The sequence below is a fragment of the Spermophilus citellus genome, assembly GCF_964194105.1.
Source record: "Spermophilus citellus genome assembly, chromosome: 3".
NCBI classification, from domain to species: Eukaryota; Metazoa; Chordata; class Mammalia; order Rodentia; family Sciuridae; genus Spermophilus; species Spermophilus citellus.
In genome coordinates, this window is record NC_138184.1 from 86,684,184 (window position 1) to 86,704,211 (window position 20,028).

Sequence of the window (20,028 nt, forward strand, 5' to 3'; positions counted from 1 at the left end):
TCGTGACACAGCACGGTCTAGCCTTGAAAACCCCCTTCATGAAAGAACCAGTCATAAATGGCACATGTGGCTCATTTATTAAAAATGTCTAGAATAGGTAAAATCGACAGAAAGGGGACTCATGGTTACCAGAGACAGATAGATGACGGAGTCAGGGTGTGTTGGGGAATCTGAGCATGAGATTACTTTAAGGGTGATAAAAACATGCTGGAATTAATGGTGATGTTGCCTAACCTAATAAATATACTAAAAATGACCAACCTGTACCGTATAAAAGGGCAAATGTGACCATTTGTGAATCCCCAGGTGATTCTAACATGCAGCCGAGGAACTCAGGGTCCACCTTTATAAAAGGGGCACGCTCCTAGGTCACCTCTGTGAGCAAGGCTCCTCTGAGGTTGGGGACTCACAGCGTTTCACTGGGGGAGTGCAGTGGAGAGGTGCCTGGCCAGGGGTGTCCAGGGCTTTCTACCCCCTGCCCTGTCTTGTTGCCCAACAGGGAAGATGCCCAGCCTGGGGCAGGGGTGGGCACTCAGGTATCAGGAGTCATTAATACCCACCTCCCAAACCATGGCAGATGCCACTTTCAGGCCACATTATGCACAGAAGCGGGAGGGAGTCCACTAAGGCACGAGTGTGGTCTAAGAATAGCCGAGCACCCTGCCGGCTGTGCCGAAAGGTGAGAAGGCGCCTCCCGGACCCAGCCTGGCAGAGATGAGACTCTGGCTTCTTTGAAGAGAAAAGAGCCGACGTCCCACTCTGCCCTGCAGCCTCGATGATCAGGAGGCACAAAAGGAGACCGAGGAAACCTCATTAGCTTTGCGTTGCCCAAAAATACAGCCCGAGCTTGGCTGGCATCTCCCGTGATTCCCAGGCCAGGGGCCACTTCCTCGCCCCTCTGTTTTCCTGCTGTCCCCGTTGCCTGGCAGAATGGACATGCCCTTTGACAAGGTGGCTATGGCCTTCAGAGGGGAGGAAAACTTTCCCCCTGTGGAAATCCCCTGTGGTGCAAAAATAAGCCCCGGGTGGGTGATTTTTCCTGTTTTGTTAAAATGCAAGCAAGGTGCCTCGGGGGCTAGGTCTTTGCAATGCTGAGAAACCTGGGGAAGGCAGATAGATCATGAACACCCGGGAAATCACCCAACAGGTGCCCTCCCAATACCATGGGCTCCTCTTCCCCCAAACGGTGGAGAATATAGTTTTATTTTGAAGTCTCCTATGGAAACACCCCCGCAGAAGTTTCAGTTAGCTTGAGAATATAGCCACCCACGAGAAAGGGCATGCAGAGAGTCAAATATGACACTCACTCCATCAGCCACTGCACACCACCCCCAGGAGACGCCCTGGCCAAATTCCATGATGAGACGCACCACCAAACAGCTCCTGCCCACAGGCTCAGTGCTGGGATTATGGACACACCCCAGAAGGTGCACTTCTCCCAGAAAACTCTCTGAGGACTGGGCCAAATGCAATCCCACTTTAAAAGTCCCCTGGCTTGAGAAGAGATCAGGGAAGAGCTTTTTCCACTTTCTTTAAGAAAATAGCAAAAGGGTTTTGCTGGACCGTTTAAAGTCTCTGAGTGGGGTAAGGTGTCACTAAAGCAAATTCCCACCTGGACACAGCAAGCAGGACCAGACAACCTCCAAAGGGTCTCTGTTCAATTCCTGTTTCATGTCTCAGAGGTCCTTGATTCAGACTGTCTCCGTCGCTATGAATTTGATTGGCACATGTGGATATTCAGCAGGTGACATCAACATAAAAACCTCTACTTTTCCCAAAATCAAACCCCCAGCAACTCTCCCTATCAGACCCCACTTTGAGACAGAGGCATGAAATAAGCTATAAATAAAGTCCTAAAAGAAGTTAAAACTAGAAGGTCTTGGTTTAATATTCAAGCAGCCATCTTAAATGTTAACCCCCATCTTTTATTATTATTTTTGTTGTTGTTGTTTTTATTATTTTTTTTTTAGTTGTCAATGTACTTTTTATTTTATTCGAACCCAGGGCCTTGCACATGCTAGGCAAGCGCTCTACCGCTGAGCCACAACCCCAGTGGTTAACCCCTATCTTAGAAGATAAGTTTGGCTTTCCTGTACTTCCTCTGACCCAAACTCCCCCCACCCCATTAGTGACCTACCCCATGGTCCCATAACCCTAAGCCAATCCCAGAAGGACACGACCCCCTGACTCTGAAGAGCCCCCTGGTGCCATGAACCTAAGCCAATCCCATGCTATTCCACCCGCCTAGCTCTTACCCAGGCACCCCCAGCCTGTCCCACAGCGCCACAGCCACAACTCCAAGCCCTTACCCACCAAAGCTGAACCCCCAAACCTCTCGGGGTCTCTCTCCTCTCTGTAGAAGGAGGGCCTTTATTTGTCAACTCTGACATTTCAGGTAAGACCCCCGTCTCCAGTCGACCTAAATGACCCACAGGTTGGGGAAGTGACCATCCATCGTCCGGCACTCCCAGAGTTACCGTGTGATTGGGGGGACCCACAGCCACGGCTTTCCTAGGGCTGATCCCTACTGTCCACTGGTCTATAGGTGGTCTTTTATTTGGGTCCCGGGTCTTGAGAAAAAAACACCGAGGGGGACTGGGAGTTGTTCCTGGTGAGACCTCCTGGCCGTGGGTTCACCTCTACGGCTTCTGCCCCTAGGTAGTCCCAGCCGGGCGCCCAAGTGCCTCTACGGGCTCCTGCCCCACCGATTACCCAGTGGTGGGGACAACCCCCTGAGCATAAACTTCCTCTCGACTGGGTGACACTAGAGACTGGGGGACACCTCCCCTCCAAACTCACCTCCTCCGTCTCACCTGGGTGGCTTCTCGTCCATCCCTCCCATAGTCCCCTAGGCTGCCTCCTGGCTAACCTAGGTCTCTCTCACCCGGACCTAAACCTCCCAAAACTTAACCACTTGTGTAATCAGGTCTGGCCTCAATATCCTTTGGATACTGACTCTAAATGGCCACTTACCAGGGATCTTTTCAGCCATTGTGAGCACTGGGGAAATGGAAAGGGATCCCCGTCCTCAGGCCTCCTCTTTCCTTCCTTCCAAAGCATCCCTCTGCTCTTCCCGTTCCCTCGCCAGGTCCTGCTGGCTCTTAAGCCCTCTCTTCTCACTCTCAGGACCCTCCCGAGATCCCAGACTTCAAACCCTTCTCCACCTTCTGCTCTGACTCCTCCGGGACCCCCTGACCTCCTTTCAGTCCACCCACTACTCACTCACGCTCTCCCACGGCCCCCTCTCCCCAGCCTGCACCTCTGCCTCCCTTTTGTGAAGGGCAGTCAGAGGGAGTTGTCCGGGTACATGTCCCTTTCTCCCTTAGTGACCTCTCCCAAATCAAAAAGAGGCTACAGTCCTTCACCTCCAGTCTTTCAGGGTACATTAAGGAATTCCAAGACCTAACCCTAATAATACGATCTAACTTTCCATGATCCTCTCCAACATCTCCTACCTGAGGGACACAGGCGAGTTTGGGAGCAGGGTTAGGGACAGCAGTTTTCCCCAGCTCCTTCCAGACCTAGGTCAGGACCCACATGAAATGTAAATGGAAGACACCTCCTACTGTACTAAACCAAAAAAAGGAAATTGTAGGTTGCTTTACTAATTACCAGCAGGTCATTTTTTTTCTAGGACTGTTGCTTTTTTCTTAAATTCCATATTTTTTTGAGCTTGTGATTTTGGTCCTATGCACCTAGGTTAATGTTTTTCTGATCAGTCCTATTTTTCATTCAACTTTGGAGTTTTTAAACATCTGTAACATTGCAATGGAGATTCACCTGCAGAAACGCTACAAGGCCTTTACTTTTGTATGTGTGCACACTGTGTGTTGTGTTGTCTGTCCATATGTGTGGGTGTCCATATGTCCTGTACATGATATCAAAACCAGCAGAGAAAAAATGAGCACTCATAAATTTAAAATGGATCCAAATACCTTTAATTCACACGATTTAAGAAGGTTCAATTGAAATTGGGTAAACAGATGAAAGTAAAGATGTCTTTAAAATTAAATTTAACTCACAAGTCTCTCTAGGTGATCAAAGAACTAATAAAATATTAATACCTATAAAATGTATAATATCCATTGTTTCTAGGACTTTTCTTCAACATGGAAGAAATGGTTAATACTGCTTATACAGGATTACTCATAAATGTGTTTGTTAGACATCTGATTAATTCACAAGGTTAAAATGCTAACTAGTAAATATACCATCAAGTACCCTTAACTCGTTGAATTCCATTGGGTAACATGATTGATGTTTTCATAAATTGATAAATGAAAAAAAAGGATTAAAAATTGCTTTGTCATCACTGAAAAAGTTTACTAAAAATTTAAAGTCCCAACACGTATAATTCTATAAACTTGAACATTGGGTTTCATGAAATGATAAACAGATATAATTCTATATACAAAGGTTTATCGAAGATTTCTATATACAAAGGCCTAAAGTTTCCACTGTTCCAATTAAGAGTACCATAAATAACACAACGTATTTCTTTTTATTAAAATGAAATAATTTACATAAATTCTAAAATTTTCAAGATTATAACAGAAAGAGAAATTAGAAGGCTTTAGGTATGGAAACCATATTTAATAGGAGGAAAAGAAAGTGTTTCTGGATAAGAAAATCTTTATGTGATGAATAAATAAGAAAATAAAGGTCTATGTAAGTTGGTTATATATGTATACGAAACAATCAGTCAAAGCTATTTTAAAAAAAAGCTATGTTCCCTAAGGTCAAATGTTAATGTACTGATTTAAACAAAAGCTTAATATATGTGTTAAAAGGACAAGGATCTCTTAAAACATTAATTTACCCATAACATTGTGTTTAGCAAATAATCATGAAGGAATTAAGGATTATACCACTGTGGTTAAACAATACTGTTATTTTGCAATATTGTAATATGTTATTTCTTGAAGAGCTAAACTTGACTAATATAAAAACATCAATGTAATTGTGATGCTATTACTTCTCTTTGTATATTAAATATCTTTCATATTTATATCTTTCAGGTATACAAGTCTTTAAGGTAGAAGCTTTAAAAGAGCATTATAATCAAACTGCTGTTCTCCAAACTAAAGCTATATGGTAATTTTAGGCTTGAAAGGATAACAAATTTTATTAGAGATTTATTTATATCATTTAATGTTCAATAACTAGACCTGTTATCAATGAGTTTTATGTTTCTTTTTATACTGGGGTACAATTTAAATATATTTTTAAGTTAATGAGAGCCTAATCTATGTGAAGGTTAATATTGTAAAACACAAAAGCATTTTGCTACTTTTTCACAAAAAAAGGTTAAAAAGTTCTCAACTTTTCTTTAATTAATGTTTTAAATGTAATATTATCATGTGTTAGCTAATATGATATTATGTGAACTCAAGTAACAATATATGTAAAGGTTATAAAATAATATTTAAGAAGCAAAGATCAGCTTCAGAACTAGAACACTTTACCTAAGATAAGGCTGAGATAAGGCTCTGCCTCCTACCTTAAGCTACATGTCAGAATGAATCCAAAGCAGGCCAGACTTTAGTTCATTTAATGTTATATTCAAAAGATTGATTTTTGTCGTTAAGATTACTAGGATCTCAAACAGGAGACATAAAGTATAACTCAGCCAAAATTCAAGATAATTATTATACAAACTATGTAAGATTTTACTCTTTTTAATTTTATTTCATATTTTCCTTATAAACTGTCTAACCGTTGCCTGTAATGTTTTGCAGAGGTATTGCTGTAAGAACACACAACCTGGGTTAATTTAAGATAATAAGCCATCACCTAAAGGACAGTTAGAATAGTACAGACCCCAATTAATAAAAGGGGTAAATGACTGTAAGGTTATAGACTAAAGTTAAAGCCCAATACTCTTAATTTAAAGACTGGTGAGACTTATTTAGCAGGTGTTTAAGATCAAGACTTAAAAATTAAAGTTAAATTAAAAGGATCAAGAAAACCAATATTTGGCTCTCGCCCTCCAAGTCAGTCCAGGGATCAGGGAACTCGTCTAAAGAGCTTTGCAACTCTGGGCCACATAACCTCCTGATCAGGGAGATTAATGAGGCCACCTGAGAACAGAAAGCCAATCAATGCACTTGCCATGAAGAGGAGGGTCATTGGAGAAGGGAGACATCCCTGATGCTTCCAGAAGAAACCACATGGTCAGCAAAACCTGGACCCATCCTAGTGCAAATGGCATTAGCAGAGCTAAAAATCTGCTCTCAAGTTCCCCAGGAGTGATTTCTAAATGGGAACTCAGCTGACTCTTAATAGCAGATAGAAACAAAAGTCAATTTGACCTGCTCCATCTTAAACAGCTAGCAAAAACAGTTAAAACCAAAACACAGCCATTCCTGGGCATTTAAAAATAATAATAATAATTAAATGTAACTTAGGATATACATTTGTGTTATCCCTCCCAAAATAAATAAGACTGGAGGCTAGAAAGGAGAGATTCTTAGGAAGGAATGCCTAATAACTATGAAGTGAAACTGTCAGAGGGAAAAGTTTTTAGTTGGTTTAAAGCCTACAGATCTTCCTAACCTACACAGGAAGACTTGATATCTGCTAGTAGGATTATCCAGCCCTAAATAACAGAAATAAAGCGTTCTCTACTAGACCCAGAGGTCATACCAGTGGAAAGGTTTTACAAGATCAGATGACATTAAGTAGCTTAACTACATCTTTTGGGGGTGGACATCTGTAACATTAAAAGTTAAATGTTGTGTTTACATTCCTGATAACTCTGGGGATGTTAAAGATTTATATCCCCAAATGAAACCCTTGTCCTCACCAACCTTGTTATGGGGACCACTTCTCAGCCCTCACACCTCCACACCTCCTAGTCAGAGAACTTCTATTATCTTCATGGTATATACAGTGGCATGTTCCAGATGCTGCAACATTTATTCAGTACTCTTGTTTTTTGTTTCTCTCTCAAATAAGCACCCATTCCCAGAGGACTTTACACCTGTTCCTCCCCAACCAGACTTCAATCGGACCTGTCTTCTAAAACGGAACTCCAAAACTGCTGGCCCCATACCTCCCCCTTCCAGCTCAAAGAAGCCAGAATGGTCATCATCCCATTTCCTTACATAAGTAAGGAGTTCCTAAAATTAGAGTGGGAAATGAAGCCAGAATTAGACAGGCAGTCAGTGTAGATAGGTAAGTCAAGTCAGGTCAGATCAAGGAGGCCAATTTTGACTGAGTCCGGCAAGTTGGAGACTGTCCCCTGAGGGATTGAAATGTTAATTCCTGTTGCTAAGGTAACCTGTCCCAGGAATTGCCTCTCCCTACAGGGAGCTATAAGGTTGTTAATTAATGTGTCCCGGGCTGCTCCATCCTGCACTTCCCCCTTCAGCCCACTGTTTCCCACCTTTTGGCCACCCCACCAGCACTTCCTAGGCCTAGCCACAGGAACACAGGAAAACCATGCCCATTTTCATCAGCTCTCAAACCAGCTGATAGGGGATATCCAACAGGTAGTCTATATTAACACGCCCCCCTCCCAATCAACTGGACTCCTTAGCCTCTGTGATCCTACAAAACCACCATGAACTATACCTATTAACAGCATAGGGATCACAGCTAGCATTGCCACGGGTACGGCCACCTCTATGTACTATTATTGGGAGTTATCATTCCAATTTCTAGGGGATTTACAACAACTTGCTCAAACCATACCGACCATCCAATCCCAGCTTGATTCTTTAGCTGCTGTGGTTTTGAAGAATCGAAAGGGCCTCGATTTTCTTATGGCCAAAAAAAGACGGACTTTGTCTATACCTACAGGAGGAATGCTGTTTTCATGTCAATCAATCTGGTGTAGTCAGAGACAAGATGAAAGACCTCCAGCAGAACCTTGAACTTCAGAAACAACAGCTCTCCTCTGTTGGAGGATGGCGGCTAAGGAACCCCTTCTCCAGTGGGCGCTTCCTTTCCTGACCCCTCTCTTTGTCATAGGCCTTCTGCTAATGCTTGCCTCCTGCATCATTACATTTGTTTAAAACCAGATTTTTTAAAAAAATCTCTAACCAAACCATGAACTAGCTTCTGTTCCAGGACTACCAACCTCTCACCAAAACTGGGCCGTCCAAAGTCAGCATCACCAACACCTCCTGACCCTCACCATTACCTCAATGACATCTCACACCCCTAACAAGAGTCCAGACACTGCCCCTTCCCAGCAGGAAGAAGCTACAGAAGATTGATCTGTGTCCCTGTCCCTTAAGAGGCCCAATAACAAACAAAAAAAGGAGGAATATAGGGTATTGATTTGACATTTGAGTCACCATCTTGAATGTTAACCCCCATTTTAGGAAATAAGTTTGGCTTTCCTGTACTTCCTCTTACCTGAACTCCCTCCACCCCCATTAGTGACCTACCTCATGGTACCCTAACCCTAACCCTAACCCCAGAAGGTCACGACCCCCTGACTCTGGAAAGTCCCATGGTGTACCTAAGCCAATCCCACGCTATTCCCACCCACCTAGCTCTGACCCAGGTACCCTCAGCCTGTCCCACAGCGCCACAGCCACCACTCCAAGCCCCTACCCCACAAAAGCAGAACCTCAAACATCTCAGGGCCTCTTTCCTCTCTATAGAAGGAGGGTCTTTATTTGTCAGCTCCGACAATAAACTCTCGTGTGGATCTCTTCCTGGTCTCCATCCTTCATTTCTCGCTTTCCCTTCAAAACTGTTTCCACAAGGCCCTGCAAGGACACCAGTGGTTTTTCTTCAAGGCAGTTTCAGCCTTGCCCCCCATGACCTCCATCCATTGTCATGGTCTCATACTCTCCTTCCCCTTGAGTGTGGGAAGAGCATGTGACTTCCTTCTAACCAATCGCATATGACAAAAGTGGTACAACACCATGCCCCTAATTAGGAATGGTTATCTAAAACTCCATCTTAGTAGACTGGGAAGAGAGACTTCCTTATGGGCCAGGAAGAAGCCAAAAGCCATGTAGTGAACAGGAAGAGGGTCACACAGCAGCAGGCAACAAGAGATGTCCTCTAGGACATGAGGTTGGTTTCCAGCCAACTGTTGATAAGAAGCGGGGGCCCTTCCGTGTGGAAAGCCACACGGAAATGCATCCTGCCCACAACTTGAATGAGCTTCCCTCAGAAGCACCTCCTCCCCAGTCAAACCTTCAGATGGGATGCAGCCCAGCAGATGCTCAACTGTGGCCTTGCGAGACCCTGAGCAGAGGACGCAATTCAGCTGTGCCTGAATGTCCCACCCATGGAAACTGTGAGTTCACACGTGTGTGCTGTTGTAAGTGTCCAACTTTGTGAAAATTTGTATACAGCAACATAAAACTAATACTCAAGCTCATCGACTATTACCTGATATCCAATACAGAGGCCCCTGACTCAGGTACGATGCACAAATTCAGGTGTATATTTTTCTAGAACTCAGCTAATACGAATCATAATACTAGAAGACATACCCCTGGGGAATGGATCCCACAAAACAGAGATCCCCTAACTGCAGCCAAAGACCCCATGGTGAGTCATGAGCTGTGAAGGTGGGTGTTCAAGGACACCTGAGGAATTCGGAAAAGAGCAAAAACAGAAAAACAGACATCATACTTACAACAAGAAAGACCACCGTGTATTAAAACCTTAGTATGCACCAGATACAGGGCTGAGGACTCGAGTTTCCTCGTCAGAGCAGGCAAACAAGTTGATTATTGCTACTTGAGTTTGCAAGGTGTTATAAACAGTTATCTTGACTTCTGGATTGTAACCCACTGCTCTGTATCATCTTCCTATCGTAAGAACGTCAGTGTCACCATCAAAACCCGTATTTAAGAATGCACCCAACATGACAAGGTGTATAGTTGACTGCCTCAGACCACGCTATTAACTTGAAGAATGAAAGGGATGGGTCGAGTGACAGGCGGAGGAGCTCTGGATGGCCTCAGTGCTCAGCTGAATGCGGGAAATCTGCACACCTCCAAAAGAAGCCATGATTTTGGCAAATCGTGGCTTTTCTCCCCAAAATGCTCAGAACAGCATGGCAAGACATCAAATCATTAAGCCCAAAAGATGCTTTCATGGGCTGGGCATGTAGCTCCATGGTAAAGCACTCAGCTAGCAGGCACAAAGCCTACGCTCCATCCCCAGCACCACAAAATTAATAAACAAATAAAAGACAGTTTCATCTTTCCCAGCAGAGAACCTGTTGGCATTAATAAATTCAGAAGAATCAAGAACTCCTGAAAAAGAATCAGCCTGAGCCGGGTGCAGTGGTGCACACCTGTCATCCCAGCAGCTCGGGAGGCTGAGGCAGGAGGATCGCAAGTTCAAAACCAGCCTCAGCAACTTAGTAAGGCCCTAAGCAACTCAGTGAGACCTTGTCTCTAAATAAAATACAAAATAGGGCTGGAGATGTGGCTCAGTGGTTAAGCACCCCTCAGTTTGAGAAGGAGGAGGAGGAGAAGGAGGAAGAGGAAGAGGAGGACAATCAGCCTGAGATGGGGAAGAGGAGATTACCACCATGACACATGTTCAGGAATGAAGATGAGCAAGGGGTCACTACAGGGAGGGGACCAGGGCTGGGTGAAATGACAAAGATGCCCCCCTTGTCAAGAGTGCCAAAAGACTCAGGAATGTAACAAAGCAATCATAAAATACAAATAAAATACATGATGTTAGTAACATGCAAAAATATAACTAAAATAAGCATATTTTCATTCTATAAAATTTAAATCGACACCAAAAAAAATTCACAATGGAGAAAATATTCAAACTTTAAAAAAAAAAAAGACACAGGCTGTGGCTGATTGCATGACAGTGACCTTGTATTTCTGTGCATTCTGGAACTGTCATTTCCAATCAGCCTACTATTTTTAGACCCGTGAAAACAGCATGTCCCCTGCTGGGTGGGTTTAGGAGGGCTGGCCACCGCATGCAAACAGATTGGACTGGGCAGGGCTGTGGGCATGGTCATTTTTTTTTATTGTAGAGCCTTTATTAATTTTTTCACTCAGCTCAAAATATGAGCTGATATTTTAGTAAGTGTGACACACATTTTTCCTCATGCTCCAATATGACTCTTGGCTCTAGGAAAAACTACTAAAATGACCTTTTCACCAGCTAGCCCTGACCATCAAGAACTTCCACCTCGGGCTGGGGGTGTGGCTCCGTGGTGGAGAGTTTGCTTAGCTTGCAGGAGGCCCTGGGTTCCATCCCCAGCAAGGCAGGAAAGGAGGTCACAGGGCCAGGAAGGAGCAAGATGAATGTAATTTTATACTCCATTTGAAAATTCTTGCTGCAACAAAATATGGTCACACTTGCGAAAGATAATTAAGGGAATCTTTAATATAAATATTGTATACTCAGATTTTAAGATGTTTCTGTTAAGCTGACCCAATAGAAAAAAACAATCCCTCCAAAATTTCTAGTGGCTTCATCACAAACAAATACTGAACAATGAAGAGAGGTCAATGGCACAGTCTTTGGTGTTGAATTGCTTAGATTCCAATCCTGGCTCTATCACCTTTGAGCTGTGTGACCTTAGGCAAGTTCCTTAACTCCTCTGAGTCTCTGAAAAACAGAGGATGATTAATATCTCTAATTCATAGGGTCATTGTGAGAGTTCACGAACTGTTATATTCAAAGCACTTAGAATAAGCCTGGCACATAGCCAGCCCCTCATAAATGGAAGCCATGCTGTATAAATACAGGTGAGTGTGGTCTTCACACCTAATGCATGTTTATCAAGACATTTGCATTTGATGTTCTTTTCAGCTACATTAATTTCATCAACAGTTTTGACAGAATTATGGTAATAAAGTCTATAATTCATAAATAAGTCACCTCTAAAAATAAGAGCTTCCCTCAGACTTTGACCATTTGAGGTCACAAAAGATGGAGGGTCCGCAGCTGGCTCTGGATTACACAGTCACGTTGGAGAGTGTGAATCTGTAGCTAACAGTGTGGTGGCGAATGCCAAAGGGCCATAAAGTTGCCAGATTGAGCAAATAAAAGGAGAGGGCATCAAGTTAAAGTTGAGTTTTGGGTAAACAAGGAATACTATGTTTAGTGTAAGAACTTCCCCAATATTACATGAGGCATGATTATATTTAAAAAGTGCTCTTTGTAAAAGGTGGGTAAGTAGGCACCGAGTGACAATTAGACAGTGTGTGTTCCACTGCACAATCAGGTGACCAGAGATAGTCAGGTACTACAGATTTCAAAAAGGCTGGAAGATAAGGGTTATGATTTGAACCTATCATGTCCTCTGCAAAGCTCCTGCATTAGGTGAGGCGAAACGGTTCAGCGGGGAGATGATTAGGTTATGAGAGCTGTAACCTCATCAGTGGATTAATCCACTTGATGAATACATAATCCAAATGGACGACTGGGTGGTAACTGTGGGCAAGTGGGGCATGGATGGAGGAACAAGGTCACCAGGCGTATGCCCTTAGACTATATCCTGTCCCTGGCTCCTTGCTTTCTTGTCTCTCCTACTCCCTGGCTGCCACGGCTGAGCGGCTTTCCTCCACCATGCTCTCCTGCCATGATGTTCTGCCGCACTCAGGCCTAGAGCACGGACCGACCGACAACAGACTGAACCTCTGAAACCATGAGCCCCAAATAAACTTTTCTTCCTCTAAGTTTTCTTGTCCAGTATTTTGATTACATTATAAATGTGTACAATTTTTCTGTATCAATAAACGCATATTCAAGAAAATGCAAATCCACTATCACTACTCTTTTTAACCTTTTTTGAAATGATCATCTCTGGAAGTCGTACATTTGGTCTGCTAACTTATACGTGTGCTCATACAAGTCGAATTAAACTAGGAAAATGCAAAAGGCTTTGCGGACATGCCACACCCCGGCCCCCAATCGCCTTGTGCACCAGGGTGGCCAGGGAGCGCATCAGCACCCTGCAAAAATCATGAATGCAGGTGGGAGAGGCAGTTCAAGAGCTGTGTGGGCTACACACTACACCTATGGTGTCCAGGGAACTAACCTGGTTCTCTTCACTACCCTGGAAGGACAGCAGGGTAGATCAGAGACAGCACCATGTCTAAACAAGCCAGTCAACAGGGTCCGAATTCCCGCTCTGTTATGTTCCCAGAGACAAGACACGGGGCCACCAGGCAGGGAAACCTAACAAAACGATCAAAAAACGGAAAAGGCAGACCCTTGTGTTTCTGAAAAAATCTGGACTAAATTATATGGAGTCCCTTTTTTCTGATCTGATTCCCAGCTTGAAAAGTAGGAAGAGAGTGGGCTGGGGCTGGGGCTCAGCAGTAGAGCACTCGCCCTGGGTCCAATCCTCAGCACTGCATAAAAAATAAATAAATAAAGGTATTGTGCCCGACTACAACTAAAAAATAAATATTAAAAAAAAAAGTAGGAAGAGAAGCGGAAAAAGTAGGAAGAGATGCACGCCTGTCATCCTAGCCGCTTGGGAGCCTGAGGCAGGAGGATCGAAAGTTCAAGGCCAGCCTCAGCCATTTAGGGAGGCCCTACCTTGAAATTAAAAAGATGAAAAGGGCTGGGGGGTGTGGTTCAGTGGTAGAGCACTTGGCTCACATGTGCAAGGTTGGAGTCCCAATCTCACAAAATAATAATATTAATAATAATATTTTAATAATAATAAGCCACCTGCCTCCATGCAGCCTCTACTCCAGGGAGGGGCAGGCTCTGCTGTGGTCAGGCTTTTCTCACAGACTCCTTATAGCAGCCTAGCATCAAGTCCCCCGGGAGCTTGAGAAAACAGACAGCGGGCTCCTCCCTCAGAGCTGCTCACTCAATAGGTGTGGGGTGGATCCAAACGTCTGCACTTCCAGCAAATGTCCATCTGCTGCTGCTGGCCATGGGGGCCCAGCCTGGGGAACCCACCTTTCAATAACTCTACTGGGGAGCTGCTTTTTGTATCCTCTTTGGGCAGATGGGGAGACTGAGGCCAGAGGATGGGAAGTCACCTACTGAAATGAACCCGGGCGTGAGACAGACTCACACTGGATCTCTCCGACGTCAGTGACTCCGGCAAGAGTCACCACTGTGCCAAACTGCCTTTATTTGGGATGGGGGCTCAGCAAGGGACACCACCTGAGCTCTCCTGAGGTCGGCATTGATTCAAAAACTCCAAGAAACGGGTCCTCCATCCTGTGAATCCTAACGTGTCAGGTCTGGGAGCGCAAGACGACACCCGGCAGGTATCTCAGGTGAGATCTGGTCTCCAGGTGAAGACACAACAGCTGCACCCCTCTCCCGACACTAATCTACAGGGCTGGATTGACGTCAGCCACAGTGGAAACTAGCCTCCTGCCCTGACCTGCTTAGAGATTAAGAGCACAGAACAGAGAGCGAGAGAGAATATCAGAAAATAGGCATGGAAAAAAAAAAGAGAGAAACCAACCACCTGTAAGAGTCTGAGGCTCAAGAGCAAGAGCGAGTTGACCTCCCCCTGGTTGGTTATGAAATGCAAATGAAGGGAAATGAATGTGACAGCCTGCCAGAAATATCTGGAGTGGGAAATGCAGCCACGTCAATTTAAAAAGATTTGTTTTTCTTCCTATAAAGCCATATAACACTGGGATCATAATGACTCTATCACTGCCCCTCTTTGGGAGACGCCAAATCACCAAAAAGGTATTCAAAATGATCTCACTGGTGGCCTTCCACGGAGAAAAGCATCAACTGGAGGTGGCCAGTAAGAGCTGGAAGATTCTGGTTGGGTACAAATTAAAGTGATAATTAGTTTCCAAGAGAGGAGAATGTAAATAAGAAAAGGAAACCTTTGGGGTGGGTATTTGCAAGAGAGAGTGGTTGACAGCTATCAGTTTCTGGTGTGGCACAAATACCTTCAATTTGTTTTTTCATGTTGAAATGGAAACTATTCATATATGGAAAAGCGAAGCAGAGGACATATTTCAGTGAGTTTATCACACATCCATGGACAGAGACTTCCAAATCAACAGCAGGGAAAAAATAATCTAAAAACTCAATAATATCAGCTTTGTTTATTTTCTCTCTCTCCCTCCCTCCCTCCCTCCCTCTCCCTCCCTCCCTCCCTCTCTCTCTCTCTCTCTCTCTCTCTCTCTCTCTCTCTCTCTCTCTCTTTCCCCAAGACTAATTATTTTCTGAGTTTGGCTTTCTTCTGGATTACATTTTAGAATCCACTGCTGTGTTTACAGAGCAGAGCTGCTTTGTGAGAAAAGCAGGGCTTCTGACGTCTGAACAAATGCAGAAATACACACCCACCGTCACTTTTAAGGGACTTCATCAAGACAAAATATTCCTAAGCAACCAGCCTTAGGAACAGAACTGTAAACAGAAGCACAATTCACGAATCTGGCCCTTCTCCTATTTGGAAAAATGTCTGCAGCTCCCATCGATGACACAAACACGCCAAGACAAATATTTAATATTCAATCTGATGTGTTATCAGATCCTCTGGGACCTGAACAGAGAAGCCACAGGATTCTGAAGTCAAGATACTTCCACGTGCCGTGCCTCCTGCAAGAACCCAGAGCATAGGGTACAAAGCCCCCCCCCCCCAGGCAGCATTCTAACAGGGCACAGAGAAAAACCCCCGTCCTTCAAATAAACCACACTTGAAATTCCAAAGCGAGTTGCAGGAGATTCTCTTTGAGATTCTCTTAAGACAACGAGGTAGTTGGGCGATCCCATGTCCCTTTTGATCTCAATATTGCATCTTCTGCAGGTGAAGAAACTGCCACGGAGAGGAGTGGCCTGAACCAGCACGGCCAAGAAGCAGGTCAGACCCAGCTCCAGGACTCAAATATGCATGGCCTTATACCACCAGTTTTCAAACTGGGTTCCACAGAACCCTTGGCAGGGGTGCCATGTGGAGGCAAGAGTTTAATAGCTCCAATTGCTTTGGCCCCGTTGCTTTCATTTCACCCACTTGATAACTGACAGACGGAGCTTCTCTCTGCTCTCCGGTGCTTCCACTGCTCTCTCCACTGGCTTTACGTTCAGGACAATTACTTACGACACTATTTACCAGAGTGTAGTAGGTATACACCTGTCCACATCAGGGAATATTTTAACTGATGTGTACAATATAGCATTAAAGAACCCCAGATCCCATGGCATGAAAATCAGTCCTTTCTCCAGTTCAATGACATCAAGACCATACACCAAGGCGGTCCCGGCACAGTGCTATGCCAGCCTCACGACCCCCCAAAGCTGGCAACCTCCTCCTTTTAACTCAGAGAAGGACTCTACTTCCTTATTTGAAATAAAATGACCGGCTTCACTGGCTGGTCCTGAGTCTCGGATGAGATAGGAAGAGTGCGTGGTCCCCAGCACGGAACACGGTCAGCGTTGGCCAACAGGAGTCTTGCTTCTGACCTGCTTCTGTCTAAGGCTCAGGAGAGCAGCTCCAATAGGGCCCCTGCCCTCAAAGGGTCCCCAGCTACGGCATCATTTTTAACATGTTACCAAAATTTAAACTTACTTAGAGAGATGCTCGGAGCAGCCCAGGCAGGGCCAGAGCCTCACGTGCTCCCTCACTGTGATTAAGGAGGGACTAAAGATGGCACGGGGGCATCCTTGCACGGGGTTCTGCAGGGGATGTGACTTCGGAAGCTGTTTGCATGTCAGTTTGGAAGGCAGGCACGAGTCTATCAGGAAGCAGGCCACAGTATAGTCCCAAGAAAAGGGACCCTGTGTTCACCTATGCTCCTTTGTCACTAGCAAAGGGAAAGATGTCGTTCACAAAGACCACAGTCCCATGCTGCCCAACCTGAGCGTATCTGAAATTCACTACCAGACACTCCTGCTATCTGGGCCAGCCAGGACCCTCTAGAGCAAGTGGGCATAGTCTCACTACTTGGCTTTTAAGATGCTAGATATTTCAAAACTCCACCCATCAGTCATGCTTGATGAACTCCTATGCATCCTTCAACACCCATTTAATACCTCATCTCTGTTTAATCTTTTTTTAAAATATTTTTTTAGGTGTAGATGGACACAACACAATGCCTTTATTTTTATGTGGTGCTGAGGATCGAACCTGGGTCCCGCCCGTGGTAGGTGAGTGTTCTACCGCTGAGCCACAATCCCAGCCCCTGTTTAATCTTTTTTTATGGCAGTTTGTATTAATGTTCTATAAATTCTCCCCACCCTCTCTCCCTCTCTCCTTTTCTCCCTCCTTCTCTCCCTCTTTCTTTCTCATGTAAACCTCAAAAGGAAAATAATCTCATCCACCCCATGAAGGGTAGGCTTGGTCATGTAACTCGCCCCGATCAATGGAATATGAGTTGACGTGCAGCTTACCACATCTGAGCAAATGCTGAACTTGATTTGGCCCCTTGCACCCATGTGCATAAGAAGAGGATGTCCAGGTAGCCGCTATTCCTTCAGCCTGGGTCCAGAATAAGAGATCCATGGAGCAGGTGTGAACCCAACCTATAGCCTACAGCAGAACTGCTTCAATAACCCATAGACTCCTGAGCAAGAAATAAAGCATTTGTGTTACAAATCATTAAAGTCAGGGATCATTTGTTACTGAAGCCAGCATTGACTAATACATTCCCCAAACCAAAGCTCCTTTCTGTGATCTGACAGAATTTGAATAGACCTCTACCCGAAGACTTCTTATCCTACTTTATCTTTCCCTTTATAAATCATATCCTCACTGGACAGTTAGCTCCTTGGGAGCAAGAATCCTATCTCCTCCAATTCCTTTTATGGCAAATATTTGATATACTTGTTAAATAAATAATAGCATTGACAAAATACCATGATTCAAAAAAGACTGCAGTGTCCCAATCACTGCAGACATAAGGAGCAAAGACAAAGAGGATTTTAAACACTCCAACCCATTGCTTGGCATGAAAGCAAGGGCTTATGTTTCTTGGGATCAGAGGACCATTTGTCCTAAGCCTCGAATGTAGAAAGAACCTCAAATTCAGACATCTGATGCTATCTCTGCAGGACATGAATCACCAGCCACCGTGTTATGTGTGTCGAATACATTGGTTTCCTAAGTGACAACATTTAAAGGCTATCACCAACTTGGATCATTCTCTTTGGGCATTTCCTTATTTTTCTTCATTTCCAACATCCCAGGAAGCAGAACGAACAGATGTGACCCAGGGCTCTCTCTCAACCACTAGGAGGTGTTGTGATAAACAAGAGCCATGGATTTTTCAATGCCATCACATACTGGATATGAAAACCAAGTTCTCCCCAAGACCAGGGTTAGCAATGGCTGATAACAACTAAGGCAGAGGAAAGCTACTGCACTGGTATTTAGTATTTAGATTTCTGACCCTGCTGAATGCTATATCTTTCTTTAGCTTTCTTCCTAAATAGATAGGAAAAATAAGTTCTGATGTCCTACTGCCTAGTCAAGCTAATGACTATACTGTACTGTACATTTCCTCCCAAAAAGCTAGAAGAAAGGCTTTAGGATGTTTTTTTTTTTTTCCACAGAAAAAATGAAAAGTGTTTGCAGAGACAGATTTGCTTACCCTGATTTGGACATTATACAATGTCCATATATATTGGAATACCATATAGTACTCCACCAATATGCACGATTTTACATATCAATTTAAAAACAATAAAACTACCCAGGCACAAAGGTGCACTCCTATAATCCCAGTGACTGGGGAGGCTGGGGCAGGAGGATCAAAAGTTGGAGGCCAGGGGCTGGGGTTGTGGCTCAGCGGTAGAGCGCTTACCTAGCATGTGTGAGGCCCTGGGTTGGATCCTCAGCATCACTTAAAAATAAATAAATAAATAAAGGTATTCTGTCCAACTACAACTAAAAAATATATACATATATCAAAAAAAAAAAAAAAAAGTTGGTGGCCAGCCAGTTATTTAGCAAGTCCCTAAGCAATTTAGTGAGGCCCTGTCTCAAAATAAAAAGGATTGGGGATGTGCTCCGTGGTAAAGTACCCCTGAGCTAAATTCTTGGTACCAATAAATAAATAGACAAGTAGGGATTAATATTCAAATGATGCTATGTTATATTCTTTGGGGAAACACAGAAAAGATACTCAAAGTGCATCTGGAGCTACAAAAACTAACAATATCTTGCCAGCAAAGAACGGAGGACTTAGGGAAAACCCCGGTTCTCTTTGTCCATAGGAATTCTACAGTTACCCGAGAGTTTTGAGAAAGACCAATTCCATCTGCCGATAATAGAGAGAAGGTTAGCAGGATGCAAAGGGGTTGAGAGAGAAGATCTCAACATGGGAGAAGTAAAACATCAAGTTTCTGTAAAATGCTGTGGTGGGCTGAGACTAGGGGACTCTGGACCTCTTCACACTGTCCAGATGCTCATCAGAGGTTAACACATAAAATAAAAAGAAAACGTAAACTGAAAAGCAGAGCAATCGGATCCTAACCCTTCTGGAAAGAGAGCGTGGTCTGATCGCTGGCCTCAGAGGCTGGACTTCGGAGGGCCCTGTAATTGGAAATGCCTGTCAGGGAAGCTGCTTACCTAGTTTAAAAAAAAAAAAAATCCCCTGGCAGCCCGTCCCCTCAGGGCAGACACGGTTCTGAAAACAGTGTGTTCCCAAATTAACCTTTTGATGCGAATCTCCAGCAGGCCTGGAGGTGAGAGGCCCTCCCTAGGGCAGGGGGCAGGGGGGAGGGAAGGCGACTATGACATCCCAGGCTAGAAAACCAAGGGTGAATCTTGTCCCCTCCCCAGCTGGCCTCAGAAGCAGAGTGGTCGATGCCCAGGTGGCCCAGAAGCGGAAACGTCCTGGGATTGGAACAATGCGTTTCTAGACCAGGACTCCGGGACCTAGTTTCTTTCTGCTGAACGCGGCTCCAGGGCCAGCTTAGAAAGTCATCCACCCGCCCCCCCCAACAACACACAGACACGACAAGCAGCAGCTGTCACGGCTGGGTGCCATGGAGCAGGAAGGACACCCAGCCGTGTCTGCCCCTGCCCTTCCACACGCCCAGCCCTTGAAACCTGTCCACCCTCCCAGAGTGGGTGGAACTGCGATGCCCCAGGTTCGCGTGCACCTGCACCTCAGTATTTGACCTTACTACCTG

The 20,028-nt window shown here is 44.6% G+C and overlaps 1 protein-coding gene across 1 annotated transcript in view; it reads right to left on the reverse strand.

The window, feature by feature from the left end:
• Nucleotides 1-20,028, reverse strand: part of KSR2 (kinase suppressor of ras 2) — a gene marked incomplete at its 5' end in the record, with an annotated part of 351,213 nt that overhangs the window by 296,731 nt on the left and 34,454 nt on the right. The gene's annotated exons all lie outside the window — the stretch shown is intronic.